The sequence below is a fragment of the Melospiza georgiana genome, chromosome 32, assembly GCF_028018845.1.
Source record: "Melospiza georgiana isolate bMelGeo1 chromosome 32, bMelGeo1.pri, whole genome shotgun sequence".
Lineage (NCBI taxonomy): Eukaryota > Metazoa > Chordata > Aves > Passeriformes > Passerellidae > Melospiza > Melospiza georgiana.
In genome coordinates this window covers 3,280,799-3,293,551 of record NC_080461.1, presented here as the reverse complement: position 1 = coordinate 3,293,551, position 12,753 = coordinate 3,280,799, and the positions used below count along the sequence as shown (strand labels likewise).

General features: G+C 52.9%; 2 pseudogenes; one reads left to right on the top strand and one right to left on the bottom strand.

Moving 5' to 3' along the window:
• The window catches only part of LOC131094972 (zinc finger protein 850-like), a 590,323-nt pseudogene extending 581,743 nt beyond the window's left edge, over nt 1-8,580 (bottom strand).
• The window catches only part of LOC131094962 (zinc finger protein 850-like), a 566,308-nt pseudogene that overhangs the window by 453,674 nt on the left and 99,881 nt on the right, over nt 1-12,753 (top strand).

The following is a 12,753-nucleotide window of genomic DNA, read 5'->3' as shown; positions in this document are numbered from 1 at the left end:
AAGGTCCTAGCTTCCCGTGACATCGCGAAATCTTCCGCAGCGCCTCTTCCCTAGCTACCACATTCTCCTCATCCTGGAGCTGCTCATGGACCCCCAGCTCTGAGCTCCGGCCACCTCCCCGGCCCAGGATGGGTCTTTCCTCTTTGGATCCCCATGATCTGCGTTTGCAGCCCCTCCTCAGGAGGGATCTCCGGGGCTTTTCCTCCCCGTTGGGTTCCTGTGCTGTGGAGCCGCTCAAAACAGCCTCTTCCACGAGGTTCTGCTGTGGGGATTTGTCCTCCCTGCTCTCCATCCTCAGCTCCTGCTCTGGGGAAGGAAGGACAAGGAGAGAATGGGATTTGCCTCCATGCCACAGGGAAGGACAAGGAGATCCTCCCAGTGCGTCCCAAGCAGGACAGCTTTGGCAGCAGGGTTGTCCTGCAGCCGGGGGCTGTGCTGGGCTGGGAGATGGAGCAGGAGAGAGGGGGAAAGGGGCACTGACTTCCTCCTCACCTGCCTGGGGCTCCTGGGACATCTTCCTCGCGGCCTCCTCCTCCTCCTGCATCAGGCCAAGGTTTGGGAATGGGAAATCCTGGTGTGGAGGTGTAATATGTAATGTAAAGTAATGCATGTGTAGGGGCAAAATGTATAAAAATAAAATTGTAAAATAAATTAAACATCACAGGAGCCTCTGACCATGGACAACCTAGAGACAGATTACCTCACTGAAGTTGTGAAACTCCTGGTGGCAGCAGGAAAAGAATGCCTCCTTATCAAATAAAAGAACGTGGCTGGTGCAGAGATGAGCTTCCCCTGGAACCACCCGGGAACACCCCAGGACCATCAGTACTTCATAAGTATCATCAATAAAGATAACCAAAGTCGTCAAATGTGGGAATCCATAAAAATCAGAAGGTTTTAGGAAGGTGGTTAAATACAGGCCTCAGACAGCAGATTTGTGAACAGTGCTAAGGCAGCAGAAAAGTTTTCTAAGCTGTAGGGAAGATATGGGAAATAGAACAATAAGAGCTGTGTAGATGGGCCTTCTAAGTTGCAACAAGTTTATTTAGTGTATATTTTAGAAGGTTAATTATGAATAGAGCTCTGTGCTTTGTCTCTTATAAACGAGCCATTCTGATGGAGAATAGGCCGCTATTGTTTTAACCAGAATTACGTGTGCTTCAGATTATTGGATAGAACTACTGTCAATATGCTTTTGCTCTATGTGATTGGCTGAGACTGAGATTGAGACTGTCTTATGGTATGTTGTAACACTAAGTTTCTTTGGCTTTCTGCCTGCTGGACCAGCAAGCTGTAGCATCTTTCCTCTCCATTGTCATAACAATTTAATGAGATTGATGCTGGAAAAATAAAAGCTCAAGACACTGTTTCCAGTAGCCCCGTCCTGTTCACGTCTGTATATAAACTGTCAGCGTAACAGTCAAAAAAATACATCTGAATACATGAGTTCTCCTGACATGATCAGCACCCGCCACTGCCCAAGAAATAGAAATTGTCCAGCCCTGCACAGTAAAAAGAAACTTCATACTTATGTGGGGTGACAAGAAATCGGGACACCTCTGACTCGGGCAGAAAAAACTGTAAAAAACAGCCCCATCGGAGACGGCATTTGTGAACAGAGGGAGATCCGATGCGACAGAGGTTGGGTCCAGGTTCACCCAGAGCCGACCCCGGGGCTTGACGCTCTCTTTGACTGTGGCTTTTAGAGGACCGTATTTCTGGTCGCAAAAATAAAATCTTTCCCATTTATAAATTTGGCTTTCTCGTTGATCATTTATAACAGGGGGAAAACAAGGTTGAGTATGTTGGGTTTGATGGTCCCGCTGCCCAAGTGTAGCTGGAGAAGTCAGCGCCCCTTTCAGCCTCAGGGGGCCCAGAGCCCGCTCATCCCCAGCCTCCCGCACCCCTCCAGGCAGCCGGTTTGTCCCCCGGCTCCGGGATCGTCCCTCTGCGCTCTCCCTGCTCCGGGCTGTGGTAAATAGGTGTGATTCGTGCCGACAAAATAGAAACAGTAATCAATATTGATACAGTAATTAATATTTCGAAATAATAATAAAACAGTTAAAAGTTGTAATGCCAAGAAAGAAAGGGAGAGGAGGGGTTCCACATCCCCCCCCTTCCCTGCAGATGTTCAAGGACAGGAAAAAGCAAGAGATAACAGTTACTAAAAATTAACAGAAAGAAGGGAAAATCTGATTGGGTCTCAGGAAAAAGTCAGCTATAAGAGATTTATTGCTTTGATACTTAAATGTAATAAAATGTTACTTTTGGCTTACATCGTATGGCTTGGGGCACATGTGTAACCCAGGGGTGAGTTGAAGGACATCGAAGAAGAGGAGAGGTCTTCATCAAAAACTACCCCCAAAGACTTGTGCGACCACCAAAATGAGTGGTGGAGCATGCACGGTAAAGGTGATGAGGGCGGAGGTAGAAGCATGATGAATCGAAAATGGGAAGAGATGGCATTGACACATGGCATATAAGGGGGGAATCTTCACTTGGCAAGCTCGTATGTGAGGTGGCAAGGGTCCAGAACCCTGCACTCCGTACCCTGCATAGTATGCGCTAATATTGCAACCAAATATGCGCTATTATTGGAACCAAATTATCCCTTCTTTCAATCAAATGACATTGTCAATATTTCAAGTGTATCCAATTTTATATATTTTCTAAACTATTCAATTAAAATTGCTCCTACCTCTAATACTCCCCCCGGCTCTCCCGGGTATCCCCAAACCCGACTTTCCCTTCTCCCTGCCGGTCCAGGGCGATCGCAAAGTGGGACCCCACCCAAGATCCCTGCAGGGGCATTTCCGGCTCGGGTATGGGGTCCTGCAAGACCCAAACATCCCCTGCCCCACAAAAAAAAATCCTTCTGGAGCGCCCCCATCCCGCCCCACCCCGCCCCGCCGATGGATTTGGGGCTCCCCCTCCCCGCTCACCTGCAGGTTCCGGAGGGGCGATGCAGCCGGAGCCGGGGGAGCTGCGGCCGGAGCGTGCGGGCGGGGGAGTCCCGTGGTGTTGGGGATGCTCATATTCCTTCTCTTGTTCCGGTCTCCCTCCTCTTCCTCCCGCTCCTCCTCCGTCCCAGCCCGGCCCGGGCAGTGCCGACACCCAGAAGCAGCTGCGCTCTGCCCTGGGCGGGTTCCGAAACAACCGCCCCAGGCGCGGCACTGGGAGCGATCCTGAGAGCTGCGGGAAGGAATTGGGAGCGCTTTCCCTGCCAGTGCCGCTCTTACTGGGAGCACTGGGAGGGAACTGGAAGCAAACAGCGCCCGGAGGCGGCTGCAGCCGGCGGTGGGCGGAACCACGATAGAAGGCGTGGTTATGCAAATACAGGAGCGATCGCGCGCTGGGATTGGTAGGCGGGAGCAGCGCGGGGTTTGCTCGGTTATGTGAGGGCCGGGAGGGGCCGGAGCGATGGCGGCGGCGTCCGGTGAGAGGGGACCGGCAGCGGGAATGGGGACAGGGAGCGGGAACGGGACCGGGGAATGGAGATAGGGACCGGGAATGGGGACAGGGAGCGGGGATGGGGACCAGGAGCGGGAATGGGGACCGGGAATGGAAATGGGAACAGGGAGCGTGAATGGGACTGGAAATGCGCACAGGGAGCGGGAATGGGGACAGGGACCGGGACCGGGGAAGGGGATAGGGACCAGGAATGGGACCAGAGATGGAGACAGAGTCCACAAACGGAGACAAGGACCAAGGGGGAGAATATGGGAACGGGAGGGGGAACATGGAAACAGTAACCGCAGGGAGAATATGGGCTGGGGATTGGTGCTCCAAAGTGTCCCTGTGAATCCCAGCAGGGGCTGTGAGCTCTGCAGCTGGGCCTCCCCTGCGCTGCTGCGGCCCAGGGCCCAAAGGCGGGAGCTGCAGCCTCGCTCCTGTCTCAAGAACAGGAGCCTCCTCCAGGCCCATGGCCCCTGCATGGCCCCAGCGTGAGGGAGGGCTCTGAGGCACAGCGGCTGCTGGCACGAGGGGCTGCTCCGGCCACCTGGGGGCCTCTGAGAAATGCCCAAAGCCTTGTGCTCTCTGCAGCTGGCCAAGGACAGCAGCAGGGCTGAACGGTTCGTGTGGCACAGCCAGCCCGAGCTGTGCAGCCCTCAGGAATGGGACTGGGACAGGACCGGGATTGGGAACAGGGACTGGAAATGGGACCGGGAACGGCGACAGGGACCAGGAACACAGGAGAGAGACCAGGAAGAGGATCATAATTCAGAATATGGGAACAGGACAGGGAATATGGAAACAGCAAACAGAGAATATGAGATGGGAATTAGGAAGATGGGATCAGGATGGGAAATAAGAATATGAGAACAGGACTGGGAATGGGAATATGGGAACGGGATAGGGAACATAGAAATAAAAAATGCAGGAAATAGCAGTGGGACTGGAAATATGGGAACAGAAACAGGACAGGAAATATAGGACTGGGAATATGGGAACAGCAACCAGACAGAGAATATAGGACAGGGACTGGGAATGAGACAGGGAGTGGGATCCGGGACAGGACCAACAGTGGGGTGACACGGTGTTGTGGGTTCAGCGTTGGCTAAATGCTCATGTACTCTCTAGAATTATTTACTTATTTCTTGTTGGGAGACAGAATTAGAAGAAAGGTAAAGTAGGTTTTAATGAAAACTTTAACAGGGTATAATGAAAACTTTAGTAACAGGACTAAAAGAAAAACTAGTAAGAACGAGCATAAAACTTTTAGAAAACTTCTCCTCCTCTCCCCACAACATTTTATCTTTCTCACTGACAATGTCCAGAGACAAATTTGGTATTCTCAGTCAGTTTACTTCTCCTAAAACAATCTTTCATCAGTTTTCTTAGGGAGAGGAGTCTTTCTTGCCTTGGCTATGGAGATTTCTCTACAAGAAACAGTGTTCTTGTGGCTTCAATCTACATGAATAGCAGCCTCTTGGGAATTTGCATTCGTGAAGTCCTTCTCATCTTTCACAGCCTTCCCACAGCTGTGTTTTTGGGCTATGTTAACTTACTAGGGAGCTAATTTTAAGGCTGAACTGTTAAAAAACAAAGGTTCTTTTTCTGTATCTCTGAAATCATCTTCATCTCTTAGACCAGAGGTTTTCTTCTTCTTTCCTGGGAGCAAAGGGGCTTCATTACTTTTGTCTCTCTCTGTTCAAGCTTCTCATCAGGACTGCAGCTGCTTCAACAGCTGTTCACTTTAGCATTGGTGCCTCTGTTCATGATGGCCCTTGAAACCCTATATCCTTCTAAAGCATTTTAATGAGTTACAGGGAAAAAGAATCTGATGTACCGATTGCATTCTTCTCTATAGCCTTACAGGAGGATTTCAGCCTAAGACTAAAGCATTTCTTCATTTTTTCTCTATCTGGGACTTGAATCCTTTTTTACTGACTTTGGTGTCTTTATGTTGTCTTCTATATGTCCATCTATCTTTTTCTCTCACTTGAGAGAGGATTGAAGGTCTGTAAGTTTCATTTGTGCAGTGAAGGAGTTGATGTTACCCAGGCATTGCACCATTCTTGCTGTTGGTTCTGTGATTCCTGCCAGGCAGTGGTTGGAGCAGTCGCAGTGCATTATTTCAGGCTGCCCTGAGGGGGCTGTGTCAGGGTCTCAGGAGGGCCTGGGCTGGAACAGCAGCATGCCAGGGGCCGATGGCTTCCCCTCCCTCTGCTCGGCAGTTTCTGGTGAAATTCAGCTGAGACGTGGGCCAGCCTGCAGGGGAGGCTGGGATCAGGGGAGCCAGGCTGGAACACAGCAGTAGCACACCAGGGACCGATGGCTTTCACTCCCCTGCCAGGTGGGTGAGGATGAAGTTCAACAGTGGCAGAATCTTCACCAAGCTGCCAAAAATCCAGCAGCGGAGCCAGCACAGCCCAGCAACTGCAGGTGGGGCTCAGCAATGGCCCGCTGTGTGAATGTCACAGAAGGGAATCTAGCTTTAATTGGCTTATAAACATGCCTGTTCTCAAAGCTAGGCAGCAAATAGTTTTGCTAGGCAAAGAGAAGCTCTCATCAGCTCTTTTCAGAAAAGACAATTTCTATGGGTGACTTCTTTCTTCCTCACTAAATGTCAATCATAGCAAACAAGTGGGAACCAGTGTAGGGCAAGGGAAGTCACAGCAGGGAGAGGGGGATCCAGAACAGGGGACACCAGGAACCAGGACAGGGGGACATGGGGACAGTTCAAGGGCAGGGGGTCCTTGATCAGCTGCCTTGGACCTCCACCAGGGTCTCCCAGCGCAGCCATAGCCACCAGCCCTGGGGTGCCCAAAGCCCTGAACAACCCCCTAATCCCTCCCAAGAACGCTCAACTCCCTTGAAACCAGCATCCCTCACATCCCCAGAAGATCCCCCCAATATCTCCAACCTTGTCTTAGTTCAACGTCTTTCTTTTTACCCTGGTTTTGTGTGTTTGGAAAGGACAAAGAGAAATGAAAAGAAAATTCAGGCCACAGGGAGCCAGGATCATGTGGAGCCCCCCAGGCAGGTGTCCTCCCAAAATGGATCACCGGCGCCACGGATCACCAGGGCTCTGCCCACCATGGCTCACTGGGGATCATCCAGCACGGATCCTCCCTTGGGGGATGGAGCTGGAGCAGCGCAGGAAGCTCTTCCTGCACTCAGGGCACTCACGGGGCTGCCCTTAGTGCTGGCTCCGTTGGTGTCTGGTCAACTGAGAGCTGTGGGAGAAGCTCTTCCCACACTGCCCACACTTGTAGGGTCTCTCCCCAGTGTGGATGCACCGGTGGCTGATGAGAGCAGAGTTGTGCTTGAAGCCCTTCCCGCAGTCAGGGCAGTGGAAAGGTTTCTTGTCTGAGTGAATGTGCTGGTGCACGACGAGAAGGGAGCTGGTCTGAAACCTCTTCTTGCATTTATCACACTCGTAGGGCCTCTCCCCAGTGTGGATCCTCTGGTGCACGATCAGGCTGGAGCTCACACTGAAGCTCTTCCCACACTCAGAACACTCATAGGGCCTCTCCCCAGTGTGGATGCGCCGGTGGGTGACGAGATCGCAGTTGTGGGTGAAGCCCTTCCCGCAGTCACGGCATTGGAAGGGCCTCTCATCTGTGTGAATCCAATAGTGCTGGAGGAGAGAGGAGCTGCTCTGAAATCTCTTCTTGCATTTATCACACTCGTAGGGCCATTCCCCTCTGTGGATTTTCATGTGGCAGATCAGGTAGGATCTCTTGCTGAAGCTCTTCCGACATTCTGGGCACTTCTGGGGCTTCTCCCCATTCTGAAGCTGCTCATGGACCCCCAGCTCTGAGCTCTGGCTGCCTCCCTGGACCAGGGTGGGTCTTTCCTCCTCGGATCCCCGTGATCTGCGTTTGCAGCCCCTCCTCAGGAGGGATCTCCGGGGCTTTTCCTCCCCATTGGATTCCTGTGCTGTGGAGCTGCTCAAAACAGCCTCTTCCACGAGGTTCTGCTGTGGGGATTTGTCCCTCCTGCTCTCCATCCTCAGCTCCTTCTCTGGGGGAGGAAGGACAAGGCGAGGATGGGATTTGCCTCCATGCCACAGGGAAGGACAAGGAGATCCTCCCAGTGCGTCCCAAGCAGGACAGCTTTAGCAGCAGGGTTGTCCTGCAGCCGGGGGCCGTGCTGGGCTGGGAGATGCAGGAGGAGAGAGGGGGAAAGGGGCACTGACTTCCTCCTCACCTGCCTGGGGCTCCTGGGCCATCTTCCTCTTGCTCACGGCCTCCTCCTTTTTCATCCTGCCAAGGTTTGGGAATAACGAATCCTGGTTTGGGGGAAAACAAGGCTTACTGAATTGGCTTTGACGGTCCCGCTGCCTAAGTGCAGCTGGAGAAGTCAGCGCCCCTTTCAGCCTCGGGGAGACCGGAGCTCGCTCATCCCCAGCCTCCCGCACCCCTCCAGGCAGCCGGTTTGTCCCCCGGCTCCGGGATCGTCCCTGTGCGCTCTCCCCGCTCCGGGGCTCGCGCGTTCCCCCCGGCTCTCCCGCGTATCCCCAAAATCCGTGATTGCCGCTGTGCCCGCCGGTACCGGGCGATGGCCACGTGGGATCCCCCCCAAGATCCCTGAAAGGGCATTTCCGGCCCAGCTTTGGGGCCCTGCAATATCCCAGACATTCCCTGCCTCGCAAAAAAACCATCCCCGAGACCCCTCCGATGGGATGGATTTGGGGCGAGCTCCCCCATCCCGCTCACCTGCCTGTTCCGGCGGAGAGGGCGATGCTGGTGGATCCGGGGGAGCGGCGGGCTGAGCGGGGAAACCGCGGGGTGTTGGTGCTGCTCTTCCTCCTCCTCCTCCTCTGTCCCTCCCCTTCCTCCTACTCCTCCTCCGGTCCCAGCCCGGCCCGGGCAATGCAGACCCCCAAAAGCAGCCGCGCTCTGCCCTGGGCGGGTTTCACAGCGGGCCCGTCCCGCGCGGCACTGGGAGCGATCCTGGGAGCACCGAGAGCGATCCTGAGAGCAGCGGGAAGGAATTGGGACCGCTTTCCCTGCCAGTCCTGCTCTTACTGGGAGCACTGGGAGGGAACTGGGAGCAAACAGCGCCCGGAGGCGGCTGCAGCCGGCGGTGGGCGGGGCCAAACCGCAGGGTGCGGTTATGGAAATACGGGAGCGATCGCGCGCTGGGATTGGTGGGCGGGAGCAGCGCGGGGTTTGCTCGGTTGTGTGAGGGCCGGGGGAGCCGGGGCGATGGCGGCGGCGTCCGGTGTGAGGGGACCCGGGAGTGGGAATGGGGCTGGGAAATGAGAATGAGAATGGGGACAGGGAGCGGGGATGGGGACAGGGAATGGAGATAGGGACCGGGAATGGCGACAGGCACCGGGGATGGGGATGGGAATGGGGACAGGGAGCGGGGATGGGTACAGGGACTGTGAATAAGACCTGGGATGGGAATATGGGAACGGGACAGGGAACATGGAAAGAGCAACCACAGAGAGAATATGGGCTGGGGGTTGGTGCTCCAAAGTGTCCCTGTGAATCCCAGCAGGGGCCGTGAGCTCTGCAGCTGGGCCTCCCCTGCGCTGCTGCGGCCCAGGGCCCAAAGGCGGGAGCTGCAGCCTCGCTCCTGTCTCGAGAACAGGAGCCTCCTCCAGGCCCATGGCCCCTGCATGGCCCCAGCGTGAGGGAGGGCTCTGAGGCACAGCGGCTGCTGGCACGAGGGGCTGCTCCGGCCAGCTGGGGGCCTCTGAGAAATGCCCAAAGCCTTGTGCTCTCTGCAGCTGGCCAAGGACAGCAGCCGGGCGGGACAGCAGACGGGGGGACATGGGGACAGTCCTGGGCCAGGGGCTCCTTGATCAGCTGCCCCAGAACTTCCACCAGGGTCTCCCAGTGCAGCTGGAACTGCTCGGCCTGGGGTGCCCAAAGGCCCGAGCAACCCCCAAGTCCCTCCCAGGAAACCTCAGCTCCCTCTAATCCAGCATCCTCCACATCATCCCCTGAAAGATTCCCCCATGTCCAAATCCTTGCCTTAGTTCAACATCTTTATTTTTACCCAGTTTTTGGGTTTTTTGAAAGGACAAAGAGAAATTAAAAGACAATCAAGGGTACAGGGAGCGAGGATGAATTGGAGCCCCCAGGCAGGTGTCTTCCCAAAATGGATCACCAGCACCAAGGATCACCGGGCCTCTGCCCACCTCGGGTCACTGGGGATCATCCAGCGTGGACTGTCCCATGGGGGATGGAGCTGGAGCAGTGCACGGAGCTCTTCCCGCACTCAGGACACTCACAGGGCTGCCCTTAGTGGTGCCTCCATTGGTGTTGGGTCAAGGCTGAGCTCTGGCAGAAGCTCTTCCCACACTTGGGACACTCATGGGCCTGTGACATCACAAGGAGCGGAGATGGATGTCAGGCACCCACCAAAGCTGCTCTCAATCCCTTCCAGAGATGGAGAAAAGAGAGAAAATAGAATGAAGTCTTCATGGATTGAGTTAAGGACTGGGACAGATCACTCAACAAATGCCATCATGGGCAAAACAGTTCAAAATTAGAGACATTAATTGAATTTATTACTATCAATCAGAGCAGGATAGTGAGAAGTAAAATAAAGCTTTAAAAACACCTTCTGCCCCTCCCTCCCTCCCTCCCAGCTCTGCCTCCTCCCCCAGTGGGTGCAGGCAGACAGGCATTGGGGATTCTGCTCAGTTCATTCCTGTTGTTTCTCCTGCTGCTCAAGGAGAGGAGTCGTTCCCCTGCTGCACCATGGGGTCCCTCCTGGAGACACTTCTCCATGAACTTCTCCAAGGTGAGTTCATCTCAGGGACAGCAGCTCTTCACAAACTGCTGCAGCGTGCCTCACTCTCCCATGGGCTCACATGGAAGGACCCTGCTCCAGCATGGGCTCCTCTCTCCATGGGTTTGCAGGCCCCTGCCTGGTCCCTGCTCCAGCACAGGCTTCTCATGGGTTCACAGCCCCTGCTCAGGCACCCCCTGCTCCAGCAAGGGCTCCTCCAGGTGCTGCAGGTGCATCTCTGCTCTCCGTGCCCTCCATGGGCTGCAGGGGCCCAGCTGCCTCCCCAGGGAATCTCAGGGCAATCAGCTCCAGCCCCTGGAGCAGCTCCTGCCCCTTTTCCTGCCCTGCCCTGGGGTGTGCAGAGTTGTTCCTCTCTCACATGTTCTCACCCTGGTCACAGCTACAACTACATGATAACCTATTTTCATAAATCTCTTATCCCAAAGGTGTTACCACCATTTCTAACGGGCCCAACCTTGGCCAGCAGCTGGTCTGTCCTGGAGCTGCCTCGAATTTCCTCTGTGGGACATGGAGGAGCAGCTGCTTGCATCATCCTCTCACAGAAGGTGCTCCTAGAGCCACCTCTTACCAAAACCTGGCCATGCAATCCTAGTATAAGTATGGTCGGGTTTTATTACCATTATTCATTCTTATTATTGCTATTTTGGCTACTTTTGCTCTTAATATTACAGTTACTACTTGTATTTTTTAATCTTTTTGACTCTATATTAAGAGTGTCTTTAGTAGAACTTGAAACAAGAGCTCTTAATTGCAAGTAGAAGTTATCCTTTTTTCAGCCTCTTGCCCTGCCCTGTTCTGTGTCATTGCTGTGTGTGAAGCTGCTGCTGCCAGGGCTCCCCATTTCCCTGGTTTGGGAAATTCGATGGCATTGTTCACATGTCAGAAAGAGAGGGCTCATTCCAATCAAATGCATTGCCTGAACTCTTCTAGGCCCAGCTGTTGGAACCTTGTTTTGTAATGTTGTTGACTTTCCCAGTATCTGTTAATATTTGTGATTTTATGACAAAATGTTCTTGGATGTGATTTTGCAAGATTCTGTAGTCAGCTTTCAGTTTGCTCTGGGATTTCTTAATGGTGTGTCAGAACTGAATGCAGCATTTTGGGTGGTGTGAAAAACAAGTTCACTCTCCTGTGAAAATTTAAAAAGTGTAATAAAGGACAATAGGAGACAGGGACCATAGAGCAAAGGGTATTCTGGCCGGGTGCACCTTGGCACTCAGGCAAGACCACCCTGTTACCTTTGGGGATACCCCTTAAATACCTTTTCCATTACATCAGCCTGTTGCATATTCATAGATCCTTATGCATAGTAAACTTTTCCCCCAAACTAGTTTACATGTTCCAAGAGTTATTTAGCATGGCTCCTCCTTGGGTTCACCTTTTTACAGCATGCAGATTCCTTGGTTGTAGATTTAGTCCTTTTGTATCACCTCCAGTTTTTGGGTCTTGGTCCACACTGTCTTCATATGGTGAGTGCTGATATTTGACATACCTGTAGCAGGTGTCCTCATCCTATGTTCATTGGATGTTATCCCATCCAAGCAGGCATTTTAACACAAGCATGGCTATTTCACTTCTATGTCTAAGCTTAATTAACAATAGAAAGAAAAACCATATAACAAAGTTAGTTTAACATTACACATACAAAATCCGTTTTTTATTGGCAAAAGCCATTATTATAATATGCATCTCTAACAGGTGGAAAGCCTTCACTCAGAGCTAGCATTGTCTCAGCAGCAGCTGGTTTTGCACTTGTAAGCACAGATAACAAAGATTCCATGAGCTGAATGTTCCGCCTCGTTGCGGAACCTCCAGTGGTGGCTGGAGCCAGCTGCCCTGGGAGATGCAGGTGGTGCCGGGGCGGACAGTGGCCAGAGCCCATGGCAGGGGCTGGCCATGGACACTGACCCTGGGCTGAGCTGGGGCTCGAGGCCCTGCGGCGCCGGGCGCTTGGGGCCCGCTCATGCTGGGATCCTGCAGGAGCCGGGAGCAGCGAGAGAGCCCGGGCCAAACATCAGCACCCGTGAATCATGATTTAAAAATTTAGGATTTTACGTGAGAGTTAGAACCAGTTCATATTGAAATTAGATAAACCAATGATAGGTTAATGATTATTAGATGCTTAAGCTAAAGCTAATTGTTATATTATGAGCTCATTTGTTGAAGGAAGTGGAGCAAGTGAACCATTATAGGAGCATATTGAAACCAGTAGAACAATGCCCAGCACTTGGACTCTGTGTCAATCCATCAGGAAGCAGGGGGCCTTGGATCGTGCCAGAGGGTCACAGAGACCTGACCAAGACCTTCCTGTCTTCTTCCCTGGGACCACTGACCCAATTCAGGACCACCAACCCAATTCAAGAGAAGAAATGTGCACTCATGAAGGACTAATGACCTCATTTTAGTACAAAGTGTTATAAATGACAAGCTTGACTAGGTCAATATTCAAGCAACAATCAATTTATTAATAATTATGGTAAAGTATGAGGAATACAGCGCTGGGTACAGTGGGGGAAGTTTTCCCTCCAACTGCAC